Genomic DNA, 11,886 nt, shown 5'->3' on the forward strand with positions numbered 1-11,886 from the left:
AAAAAAAGGAAGCGCTCCTGTCGTCCGCCAACCAAGTATGTGGGTCCCAACATCTCTGCAACCTTAACTGCAATTGGTACTATCTGACTTTCGTTTTTAATTACATCCATGATGAGACTCATTTTCTTTATTTTTTTTTCTGTTTTTTTATTTATTTTTGAGAGACAGAGAGAGACAGCACAAACAGGGGAGGGTCAGAGAGAGAGGGAGACACAGAATCTGAAGCAGGCTCCAGCCTCTAAACTGTCAGCACAGAGCCCGACGCGGGGCTCGAACCCACAAACCGTGAGATCATGACCTGAACCGAAGCCAGACACTTAACCAACTGAGCCATCCAGGTGCCCCAATGAAACTCATTTTCAATTCCTGACATAATTAACTTCTAAAAACACTATTGGATGATGTCACAAACCAACTAGATTAAGAAAAAAAAGAGCCCTGATTAATCTTTACGCCAGCAGGAAAGCTCCTCATGGCTCGGGGGGACAGTGGCCGCCCAGTCACTCAGTGTCAGGATGCCCCCAGCTAAGTTTCCCAGATGGGTTTCCAGTGATCAGGCTACTTTTCATTGCAAGGCACACCTCCCTGCTGTGCCCGTGGCGGGGAAAAAACACAGGTAAAACACTGTTAGACAGTGAAGAGAAAGCCAACTGAGAGGTATGTGTTTATTTTCTTTCTTTTTGACAAATCTACGTTTTACAAGGGTGACCTCTCATTAAGGCAAAAGTAAATCGCCAGTGCGTTAGATCTTCACCAGAAAAAAAAAGTTATTTCTTCTTATCTGACTTACATCAGATTTGGAGTCACTTTTAAATTAACGTAAAATAATAAATGTTTTTATCTTGGGGGTATATTTTTACATCTTAAAGGCAATTTTTACTTTTTCAAGCACGTTTTCTCACTTGTAGGTATATTTATTTTACAACACGGCCTAACATAAATAAACAGTGTGTCAAACGTAAGTGGTGCATCCATTTAGCAACTAGGTTACCTACAGTACCGAATGTAAGTGTGAGGACTAAAAGCCCAGCAGGCCCCCCTCGGCGAACACACCTTCCCAAAGATTGCTGCAGGCACCACTGTGGACCTGCAATAGGAACAAGGAATTGACTATACATTTGGACTTCCCCATTTGTCTTTGTTATGACTAAAGAATTGCCTTTAACTCAGTAAAACAACCAAGCATATTTCCATTAAGGATCAAGAACGGAGTAAGGTGGGGTCGGAGGGGAGAGGGGACAGCTCGGTTGCTCAGTCTGCAGGAGCTCATGGTTCCTTAGTTCAAGCCCTCCACCGGCCTCTGCACTGACAGTGTAGACCTGCTTGGGATTCTTTCTCTCTCTCTCTCTCTCTGCCCCTCTGCCACTCGCTCACTCTCTCAAAATAAATACACAAACTTTTCTTAAAAATAAGTAGAGTGAGACTAAAATCTTGGCCTCCTGCCACTTTAACTATGAAAGAACATTAGTAAGATGTTCTTACCTGAAGAATTCATTAGACAGTAGTTTTATAAAACTCTTGTTTCATGGTTTTTCGCTTAGTGCTTTGATCTCATAACTATTTTTCTCATTAGGAACTCCCACTGACTCCAATTTAAATAAATACGGTTTGTTTTGAGAACGGCTTCCATGGAAAGGGACTGCTGAGAGGCCTATAACACACTCAGTACCGTGAAGTTCTTCCACATTTTCCTTTTGTCAGAATAACTCACATCTTGTCCCAACAACATTTGTGACTTTCAACGTGATACGATCTTAAAATCATCCTGAAATGATTTCATTTGAAGAGCTCACAAAACTTGGTTTCATTAATACAACAACTCCTTGCTTCATCCTTTCCAAGAGCCATTAAAGTATGAAGTGTGAACTTTTGCTTTACTAAGGTTAAGAAAGTGAAGAATCTTTTGTGCAGCTAAAGACCTTTAAGAGGATCTCTAGGCCAGAGTTCTCAAAATGCGGTCCTCCGTCAAACTGTAAATTTATTGGAAATGCAAATTCTCAAGCCCCACTGGAATCTGTTGAACCAGAAACTTGGAGGTTGAGCCCAAACAATTAGTTTTAACGAGCCCTCTGGGCAATTCTCCCCCTAACCACTGATTCAGGCCAGTCATTTATTTCACAATTGAGGCATCTAAGCCTAAAATTGTTAGTGTCAAAATGAGAACTGGATTCCAAATCTCTTGCAGACTTCAATGGTGTGAAGCACATCCAGACAAACCTCAACACCTCTTCCCCTGGACACCACTCTGGTTAGCTGTATCTGGTTGAATTATAGGTACCAAACAAAGCCTGTTAGGAAAGGGAACTTGGTGACAACTATTTTCAAAATCCTGCCCCAATTTCCTATATCTCTACACTTCAACTTTCGTAATTTGTTGTATAGTTAACAGAGGGCAGAATTTGGATGCTAGAGAACTCAGGTCCAGTTGTCTCTACCATTAACAGCTAAATACCCTCAGATGAATCTCCTCCCTTCTTCCTCCTGCTTACATGTCTATAAAAATAAGATAGTTGTTTGTATAAAATCTATTAGAATTTAAGATCCTCTCTAGCTCAGAAAATTCATGATTCTCTGACCATGACTTTAAAAACACCAAATTTTTAAGTAATCTCTACATCCAACATGGGGCTCAAACTCACAACCCCAAGATCAAGAGTCGCATGTTCCCCTGACTCAGTCATCCAGGTGCCCCCCCCCGACCATGATTTCTAAATAAATGTTCTCATTGTCACCATGCCAGATGGAAAAAAAATCCATTCCCCAGAAAATCCAAATTCCCAATGCTTTCACTTTACTTTTCCTCCATTCTAGGCCTACATTCTTTAAAATAGCTAATGTGCTGCTGTTGTTCAATTGCCAAAGTATGATTTGGTTGTGGTCATCAAAGCAGAATTTAAAGAAGGAATCCGAAAACTAATCAAAAGGAAAAGACTGACCAGCAACACTGGATGTTTTAACTTTCCCAAGAATGGAGATGTAGCATGCATAGAAGTTCAGTCTGAATTAATATTTGCATGGTTTACTTTGTGGATCTGACCACAGTTCAAAACCAGTGAGAACATGTTTTTAAATGCTTAAATGGTGTCAGAATATAGGGTAAGACTCTGGCAATTGGCAAGGTAGTTATTTTTCAGTTTGTTCATGTTGTATATGTTCATAGACATGGCATTCAATACATAGGTGCCATTATACTCCTACGCAGAACAGCTCACAACTTCATTTAAACTGAAATGGAACAGTCCAGAAAGGGTCCCCACCTGGATGGCCAAGAGTCCCAGCACCAGTAAGAGAGCTATCTGGTCCGAGACTGCAATTACCTCTGATCATATTTTAAACCAAGACTCTGTAAAGAACATCAACGTCTGGAGTGTTGATGTATTTCTTAGACTTCATATCAAGAAGACAGCAGCATTAATAAATCCCTTACAGTGTCTTTTCATGTCTTCTTCATGAATCTCCAAATAATCTCTATTTAACAGAAGAAGTTCACTTTCCAAGAAACGGCCACAGAAAGCTGCATTATGAAGATCTTTCTGCCCATCAGCAAGACTCCTAACTTCGACATGAGTCTAAAGTCATAAAATTCATTCTGGGTTTTTAATTTCTGTGTATGAATGCTTTTTGAAGGATATGAACATTAACCATTAGACACAGAAAATAGATACTTTGAGCTCCTAAATTTGAAAGGACATGAGAAAAAAAGAGAAGAGGAAATAACAGTACATCAGAAAGCTTCCCAAGTTGTTTCACTAAAACAACCTCCAGCAATTTATAGAGAAGAAAAACTGTGAAATCAATGTCACTAAGGATTAAATTTTCTTTTGTTAATAGTCACATGAAACTACTTCTACATTTTATTTTCTTACTGGAAGAAAAGGAAGTACAAAAGAAGTTTAATTCACTTAGTGACTCCATCCAAAGATAGTAGACATTAAGAAAATAAAAGCACATGGGGCACCTGGGTGGCTCAGTCGGTTGTGCATCAGGTCATGATCTTACAGTTCATGGGTTTGAGCCCTGCATCCAGCTCTGTGCTGACAGCTCTGAGCCTGGAGCCTGGATTCTGTGTCTCCCTCTCTCTCTCCCCTCCCCTGTTTGCGCTTCTCTCTCTCTCTCTCTCTCTCTCTCTCTCTCTCTCAGAATAAAAATGAATAGATATTAAAACATTTTGTATTTGAAAAGAAAAGCACGATATTTTACTGGCGATATTACATATATTAGTTAGGCAAAGAAAAGTAGCTAGAATGAAAATAGCAGAAAACTTAAGTAATTTTTTAATGTAGGAATATTATATACTTTAAAAAAATGGGTTTAAAATTTTATTTATTTATTTTGAGACAGAGAGTGCGTGTGCACGTGCCCACAAGCAGGGGAGGGGCAGAGAGAGAATCTGAAGCAGGCTCTGCACCCAGCACAAAGCCTGACGTGGGGCTTGATCCTACAACTCAAAGAGCCTAAATCAAGATTCGGACCCTTAACCAACGAAGCCACCCAAGCACCTCTCAAAATGTTTTTTAAATAGAAAAAAAAAAAAAAGAAGGAACTGAGTATTTAAATCCATTAAAATATTCCCTAATTGGACCTTGTGCAAATAAATTGTATATGAAATTACTGTATATCATGCCTATCCCTCACTCCCTCTTACTGAATGTAACCATGTCCCACGCCCTCTGTAACGGAAGCGCACACGCGGACTGGGCCTGACGCAGGCTGACGTCGGCGCCGTTGCCCCGCCCCCTCCTCCCTGACCGCATCCCTTCCCAAGGTAAGGTCAGCCAGAACATTCAGGCTGGACCGGACTCGGGTGGTACTGGAGGATTTCAGGGAAGGACACCACCACTAAAGAAAGCCTCCTCCTCAATCCAGGGAAAGTTCCCTTGGGTACTGTTTTCCTGTCAAGTCTTATAATCGCACTAGGACTTCTGTTGTTCTTGGGCTCAATACAAAGAGACTTCAGTTTTGGATGAAACCGTTGGCTTAAAAAAACACTTCAGGGGGAAAAAATATCATTGAGCCAGAGTGTTCGGGAGGACCTTAGAAGTCATAGTTCCCGACCCCCATCAGCCTCCTCAGTAGCAGCTTTCAAAATATTATCTCTCCCCTCCCACCCCTATGCCAGCAACCACCCCAGGACCCTGCTCTCCGAGAATCTTCTCTCCGACTTCACCGAGCCAGTCACGTCCACTGGGAGGAAACCCCTGCAGCCGTCTTCATCCTTCAGCAGTATGAGCCCGTCTAATCCCAAGGGTAATTCTCTGTTTTACAATAGTGGCTCAGGGAGGTTCTGGAATTTGCCAGCATCACAGATCCTTCCATTTATATATTCCCCTTCTACATCCAAAAAGGAGCAGCCCAGAGTTAACAACACTGTACTGTATGACCAAAGTTTACTACGAAGATAGAATTTAAATGTTCTCACCATAAAAAAAAAAAAAAGTATGTGAGGGGATGGATGTGAACTGTTAAGTGACTCAGCCTGGGGGAGCCCTTCCCAATGTGTATACATCGGCTCATTGCTTGTACACTTCAGATGTCTTACAGTTTTATCTGCCATTCATCAGTCATCTCTCAGAAAAAGCTAAAGAAATGAAATGAAGTGAAATGAAATGAAATGCAGCAAATCTGCCCTTCCACCTGGCTCATGCCCCACCCAAATACCTGGCACTTTTGCTTTTCATGTTTGTACCCCCAGAGCCGACCACTGAACTGGGCACACTATTTGTTAAGTAATATTTGTTATATGCATTTGTTATATAAGCACTTAGTAGTTGTTGAATGAATCAATAAGTCATCTGACACAGATTATCACAGTCTTTCTTGAAACTCTCTTCTTTTGCCTTTCAAAACAATATCTTGCTTTTCTCCAGTTGGCCAATTTAATAACAAGCCTTCTTTCTCAGTCTCCTGCACTGGTCTTTTTCTCCACCATCAATACATATTCTTCCTGCTGCATTCCAGAGAGACCTTGTCCATCCCAGTAGTTTCTTTCTCACTCACAAACTGAAAACTCCCCAGTCCAGACCCCCTGTCCCAATCCCTTGCTTAAGCAGATACCTGCAATTTCCAAACTATACCTTGACATTGATAATGTATAATTACATCAAGTCAAACTAGTCCAAAGTCCAGCTCACAATCCTGCCCTCCGAACTCCAAATCTACCGCAGTTTCATGTGTGTTAGCAGCAGCCTCCATTGGCGGCCCAAATTAGAACCTCAAGACATTGCCTTCTATTCTCCACTGACTCTGTAAACCATTAGATGCAGGATAAAAGGGGGGAAACGGGAAAGTGGGACTGCGAATTTTGTATTCCGTTTTATACTACCACTCCTCTTCGAACTTGACACATACAGCAGGTGTGCAAAATGTTTCACACACTCCAACTGAGAGGTGTGGGAAAATATACTTCTTTAGTCTTTTTCCTAAGTCTGGTAAATAGAAAAGCAAATTAAAAGCATAGTCCGATCCAATAATTTAAAGGCCATTTAGGGAATGCCAAGTCTTTCTTGGGAAAAGTGCCTAGTCTCTCAAGAAGCCTCTCCCTCTTCTGCCTCTTTCGTGACATGCTATCCAGGTGTATAGGAACCAAGGTGTGAGATGGATGTGTCTTTGCAGTTTGGGGGGAGGTACTGGGGTTCAGAGCATGATCCCGGAGTTTCTTGTCATGCTAGGTGTTGGTGGAACCAGTGATGGGGTCCTCTTGGCTTGGTCTGGACCAGAAGGACTATGGCTGCTGCCACCTCACCTGGGCTTCCGCCAGCTACCTTCTCTGAGCTGAGTGCTCTGGGCTCCATCTAGCCCTGGCCAGCTTACCTTGCCATACCTCAGCATTAGCTTCACCCCTGCCCAGGAACTGAGGCTGAACCTTGGAAAGTATCCACACCGCCATGTTTCTCTGAAGCCACAACCTAGCATATACCCTTGTTATAACCCACTGATTTAATGGGCCCTCACCCTCTCAGAGACTTGGCCTGACCTTTGGCTCTCCACACCCTCCTACCCCTTCTACACCCTGTCTCCCTTCTCTTCCCACCATCCCTAGGGCTAGAAAATGGGTGGTCTTTTCTTGTCCTTCCCCACATCCTGTCCTCTTCCTTTCTGACTCCATCTATAACTGGGGGCTGGAGTTTGTCCTGGATACTGTGAGAGAATTCTATCAGCTCACTTCTCTAAACCAACTTGTTGGTATGTTAAAAAAGGAATTAAAAGAATTTGGATAATACTGTCTCAGGATAACCTGGCAAGGCTGATATAATTAAAGCTGATGAAGTGAACTTTATCTGGCAGGCTAAGGGGTTTTGATCGATTCCAAGGGCAATATAAAGAGCCACTGATTGCTATAAACATAATTTCATGTTTTCTTTCAAAGATCAGTTTGGCTGCTGTGTAGACAGTGGATTAGACATCAGTGCCTCCCAGACCCATGACATCTATAGAAAATGGTAATACTTTACAGCACAACAGAGAAACAGAAAGAAGTGGTCCCAGACCCTGCCCAGCTGCTGTGAGGGCTGAGGGGATAAACACACATGTAGCCACTGATGAAGTACAAATCTGGAAGGCAGGAAGCCCGTTAAAAGGCTGCTGCAATAATTCATACAAGAGATGATAACTGTCTAGTGGTTCATGGCAGTGGCTAAAGAGAGAAGGAAATGGATTTGAGGGATGGCAATCAAATAGAAGAAGGACATTATAGTTGATTGGACAGTGTGGTAAAATGTGGGGCCAGTTCATGGAGATGGGAAGGAGTTCCCAAACTGGTGGGGAAAATGCTGATGTTCTTGCCAAAAGTAAGAATGACATTACTATGGGGTAGAAAAGTTGCTGATAAGATTACTTAGAAGTTTTCTAAGTTATACAAGACCCCAGAGATTCATGTTAGCCAACCTGCTCATTTTACAGATAATAATAATAATAATTCCTACGTATTTACTGAGTACCTCCCGCATTTTGGGCAATGATCTAGTTGCACTACAAATATTGTGCCATCAATTCACAACTAACTCTGTGAGATAGCTCTTATTATTTAAGAGTGAGGCAATGAAATTCCTAAGAGATAAGCTGCTTGCCTGGACAATTCAGAAATTTGACTGCAGAGCCAAGATTCAGATCCTGAACTCTCTGTTGCCAAAGCCACTTGTTTTCCTACTATCCTATATCTCTCTAAAGAGAATACAATTTATGGTTAAAACTCACAAGTTTGTGTATGTTTTACAGCTTCCAAAATGCTTCCCTTTGGTGGCTGAAGTCACAGAGCCACCTACCAGTGAGCCAGGACTACATCCGGGCTTCTGCCCCATCTTCAAGTTTTCTTCCATCTCCCATGCCTTTCCCTTCCTAAGCAAAATGCATTAGCAGAAAAAGTGAGACTGCATTTCATCTGTAGCATGGAGGCTCAACATTTTAGGGCTGATAGCCACATGTATGTCCCTCACTGACTGTGTCACCATGCTATCTGCAGAGACACCGCGTTTCTGGGTTCCAGCATCCCCCTGTGTCGTGGAATCCCCGTATTCAGCAGTGTCAAGAGTATCGTGTGGGGGCAAAGGATGGGGAAACGTGGACAACTTCCTACCTTCCCCAAACCAGTTCAGATGTAGACTACTGCTTCTTGGAGTTCAAGTCTAGAAGCCACAGTTTTAAGACTTTGAAAATGATCCACATTTAATTCAATTTAAACCTGATGTCTTTTCCTCCTCATGGCGAGAGACATAGAATAACTCTTTCCATTACGAAGGATGCAAAGCACATTGCACATGTGGTCAAATGCCCAAACACAGTCAGGATGACATCATTTTTGTGTTCAACTTAACCATGCCCTAGCCCAAGGGGAATGGCTCCCTTACTCATTATAAAAAGTTACAGCCTTCTACCTGGGTTAAGATACGCTTGGTGAAATGATTTCATGTTTACCCCGACATTTCTAAGGCATTAGGCTTTCGCTAAGTTAAGCTTCTTAATGATGTGTGTTGTTGGTATAAACAAACGCCAACCTTACCACCAGCACTGTCAAATTCCTTAGACGCCGCAGCACAATTAAGAGGACTAAGCTGTTGCAAGGCCATTGAGTTGTATGGATTAATGTGTAATCCTGAAGAGCGAGAATGTCCATCACAAGCGTGAACTTTGTTTTGTTACTGCGGGGGAGAGAAGTCAGATGGCTCAGGCAGAAATTCCAAAGCATAGGTTTTTGCCTCCAGGCTTAGTGTTTTAGTAACTGAGAGTATCTAACACTCCCGAATTCTTCAGCTTCAGCCAGAGCACTCTGGGAAACCCTAATTCTAGTCCCAGGCCTGGCACTATCCCAAGAGTACTCTTCCGAGACAAGAGAGATGGGAATCCTCATAAACTTTCTTTTAAAGTTTAAATAGGCAACTGTTTCTACAATTATCACCATGTATTTTCTGGGAAGGAGAAAGTTTTTCTGTTTGTCTTTGTTTCACGTCAGCAAAAAATGCTCTACAATATTCTGATCATGTATGAGGTTAGCAAATCAAAGTTTAAAAAAAGCTATAATCATTGCTCCGATTAAAATGTTTTCTATACCTTACTATATGTAACAATTCTACAAAGGACTGAAAAATAAAATGCATTTCCCACATTGAAAGGCAGGGTCAATGCAAAGAAGAAAATCTCATAGAGTGGCTATAATAATGTTAGTTCTGTAAGTCAACTTGACAGGGTCACGGTATGCCCAGATATTTGGTCAAACATTATTCTGTAAGTTTCTGTGAGGGTGTTTTCTTAGATCCCACTAACATTTAAATGGTAGACCAAGCAAAGCAGATTATTCCCTTAACGTGGGTGGGCCTTAATCAATCAGTTGAAGACTTGCATAGAGCAGTGTTGCTGGTTTTCTCCTGACAAAGGAAGAGAGGACTTCTCCTAACTGCTTTTGAGCACTGGGTGTTTTCCGGCCATCAGACTCAAACTGAAACACTACCTTCTCCTTTAAAGCTCTTCACCCAACTTCCCCCAAATTAACAGTCTACCCTGCAGTCCACCCATTCAATACCTGTGCTTTCGGGTTCTTCAGATGCCTCCAATTTGAGAGCCTTTTGGAGGTTCTGCAGTACAAATTAGCTTGTTGCCAACTGGCTGCCATTTGACACGAGATACCCACGGCAGACACTCCGCTGTCAGTGTTCCCTAATCTAAGTCAGTCACAACTCGCCTGTTCACTGTTCAGATTCCACAGTCACGTAGAGTCACCTGCTGTTATCTCCTCTCTTCTTATGTTTGGCTTTGAGTTTTATGGGGGTTTTTCCCCCAGACATAAGCACATGTATTAATCTACTGGATCTAAGCAGAATTTCCAGGACTGTAATCATCATTATAAAAGACTGACTGTGGGCTACTTATGGGTGTGTGGTTTCTTGAGAGGGTGATGGAATGTTCCAAAATTGATTATGTTTATTTTTGGACAGTTCTGTGGACTTACTAAATGCCATTTAATTTTACACTTTCAATAGGTGAACTGTAGGAATTTCAAGCTATATATCAATAAAGCTGTTATGTTTTTTAAAGAACTGTCCGTGGAGCTCAAATCCTTAATCATATCAGGGAGTGAAATGATACACGCCAAGTTCAAACATGGATCATAGTTAAGTGGTCAGTTTAATGAGTGAGCAAAAAAAGAATTATAATTCAACATCTCTAATCCATCACAACTCCCAAGAAAAGCATGACCAACCATTTCTGTACACTCTTGTGATTGTAATATGAGATAAATATTTCAGTTTGAAAATGTGAACTCACAAACAATGAATGGAATCAGGGGAGGCAATTTCATACAATCTATCAATTTAATATAAAATTTAGGGTGCTGAAGTAGGTTCTTTTAGCCATTAAAATCTTAAAACCACCGCCAAAATAGCATTTTGTGGTTAACACTTTTGAACAAACCTTATTGAATGATGGTTTCAGATCTTTCTGTATATGCCAGCTGTTAGGTTTGGGGGAAAGCATCTTGTAACATGAGGACATGTCAAAACCAGAAGGCATATTCAGTTCATATTTCTCCGTCAATTAAATTGCTGCCAGGAAGCAGAAGAGCGTCCAGGAAAATTTCAGTCAGGTACCAGAAATCTACAGGGATAGCTTTGTGTTTCAGCAACCGCTCTTCGGACACAATGAGGGGAAATGACCCACTAGCAGAGTAACATCTGGAGCTGTCCCAACGCATGACTGCAGCCCTGGCCAGCGAAATGTCATGTGGATGATGATCCCATCATTTAAAAACATGTTTCCGTTGGACTGCCAAATGGGGTTGGACAGTTTTATGCTGTGCAGTGTGGAACGTTTGCCCTCCTATCATCAGGGAAAGGGGTACTTATTTTTTAGTTTGTGTTTTTTTGACCAGCTGAGACTATGTTCTTATTTTGTGGGTCAAAACCTCATTCCCCCAGAAACAAAACAATAACCAGCAAGGCCAGCACTAAACAGACCGCTGGGCCCCGAGTCTAGCGGAAAGCAGATGAGATGGACTCCCGTGACCGTGGCACATTCGCGACATCACGTGAACATAATGTGCTCACGAGCTCTCTGACCTTTAGCTTCCTCGCTTGTGAAAGGGGGATAGTGGTGCCAACCTGACTCACAGAATGAGGCCGAGGAACAAGAGGGCAGTGCGTGTGAATGTGGTCTGTCAACTCCAAAGTACTGGAAGCCTGAATTATCATTTTATGTGGACAGACGTATGCAGTAGAAAAAAAGAAGAAGTGGATCATGCCCAACAAAGGACAATTCTCTCCTCCAATTCTAATGATTTTAAGGTAAAAGGCTTACTTGCCCATCGACAGTGACTCTCTCTCTCGGATTCAGATGCGCTGAAATGGTTCCCTGATGCAGGTTGCTTCACAGTCCACAAAAGAGCACTTGCTAATATTT

The 11,886-nt window shown here is 41.9% G+C and overlaps 1 long non-coding RNA gene across 1 annotated transcript; it reads left to right on the plus strand.

Moving 5' to 3' along the window:
* The first annotated feature begins 4,789 nt into the window (after window positions 1-4,789).
* On the plus strand, window positions 4,790-8,509 carry LOC115296747. Its single transcript, XR_003911031.1, has 3 exons — window positions 4,790-4,881; window positions 5,120-5,247; window positions 8,215-8,509. It is a non-coding gene; the product is annotated as an uncharacterized LOC115296747 (long non-coding RNA).
* Window positions 8,510-11,886: the final 3,377 nt, after the last annotated feature.

The sequence above is a fragment of the Suricata suricatta genome, chromosome 7, assembly GCF_006229205.1.
Source record: "Suricata suricatta isolate VVHF042 chromosome 7, meerkat_22Aug2017_6uvM2_HiC, whole genome shotgun sequence".
In the NCBI taxonomy this organism is placed as follows: Eukaryota; Metazoa; Chordata; class Mammalia; order Carnivora; family Herpestidae; genus Suricata; species Suricata suricatta.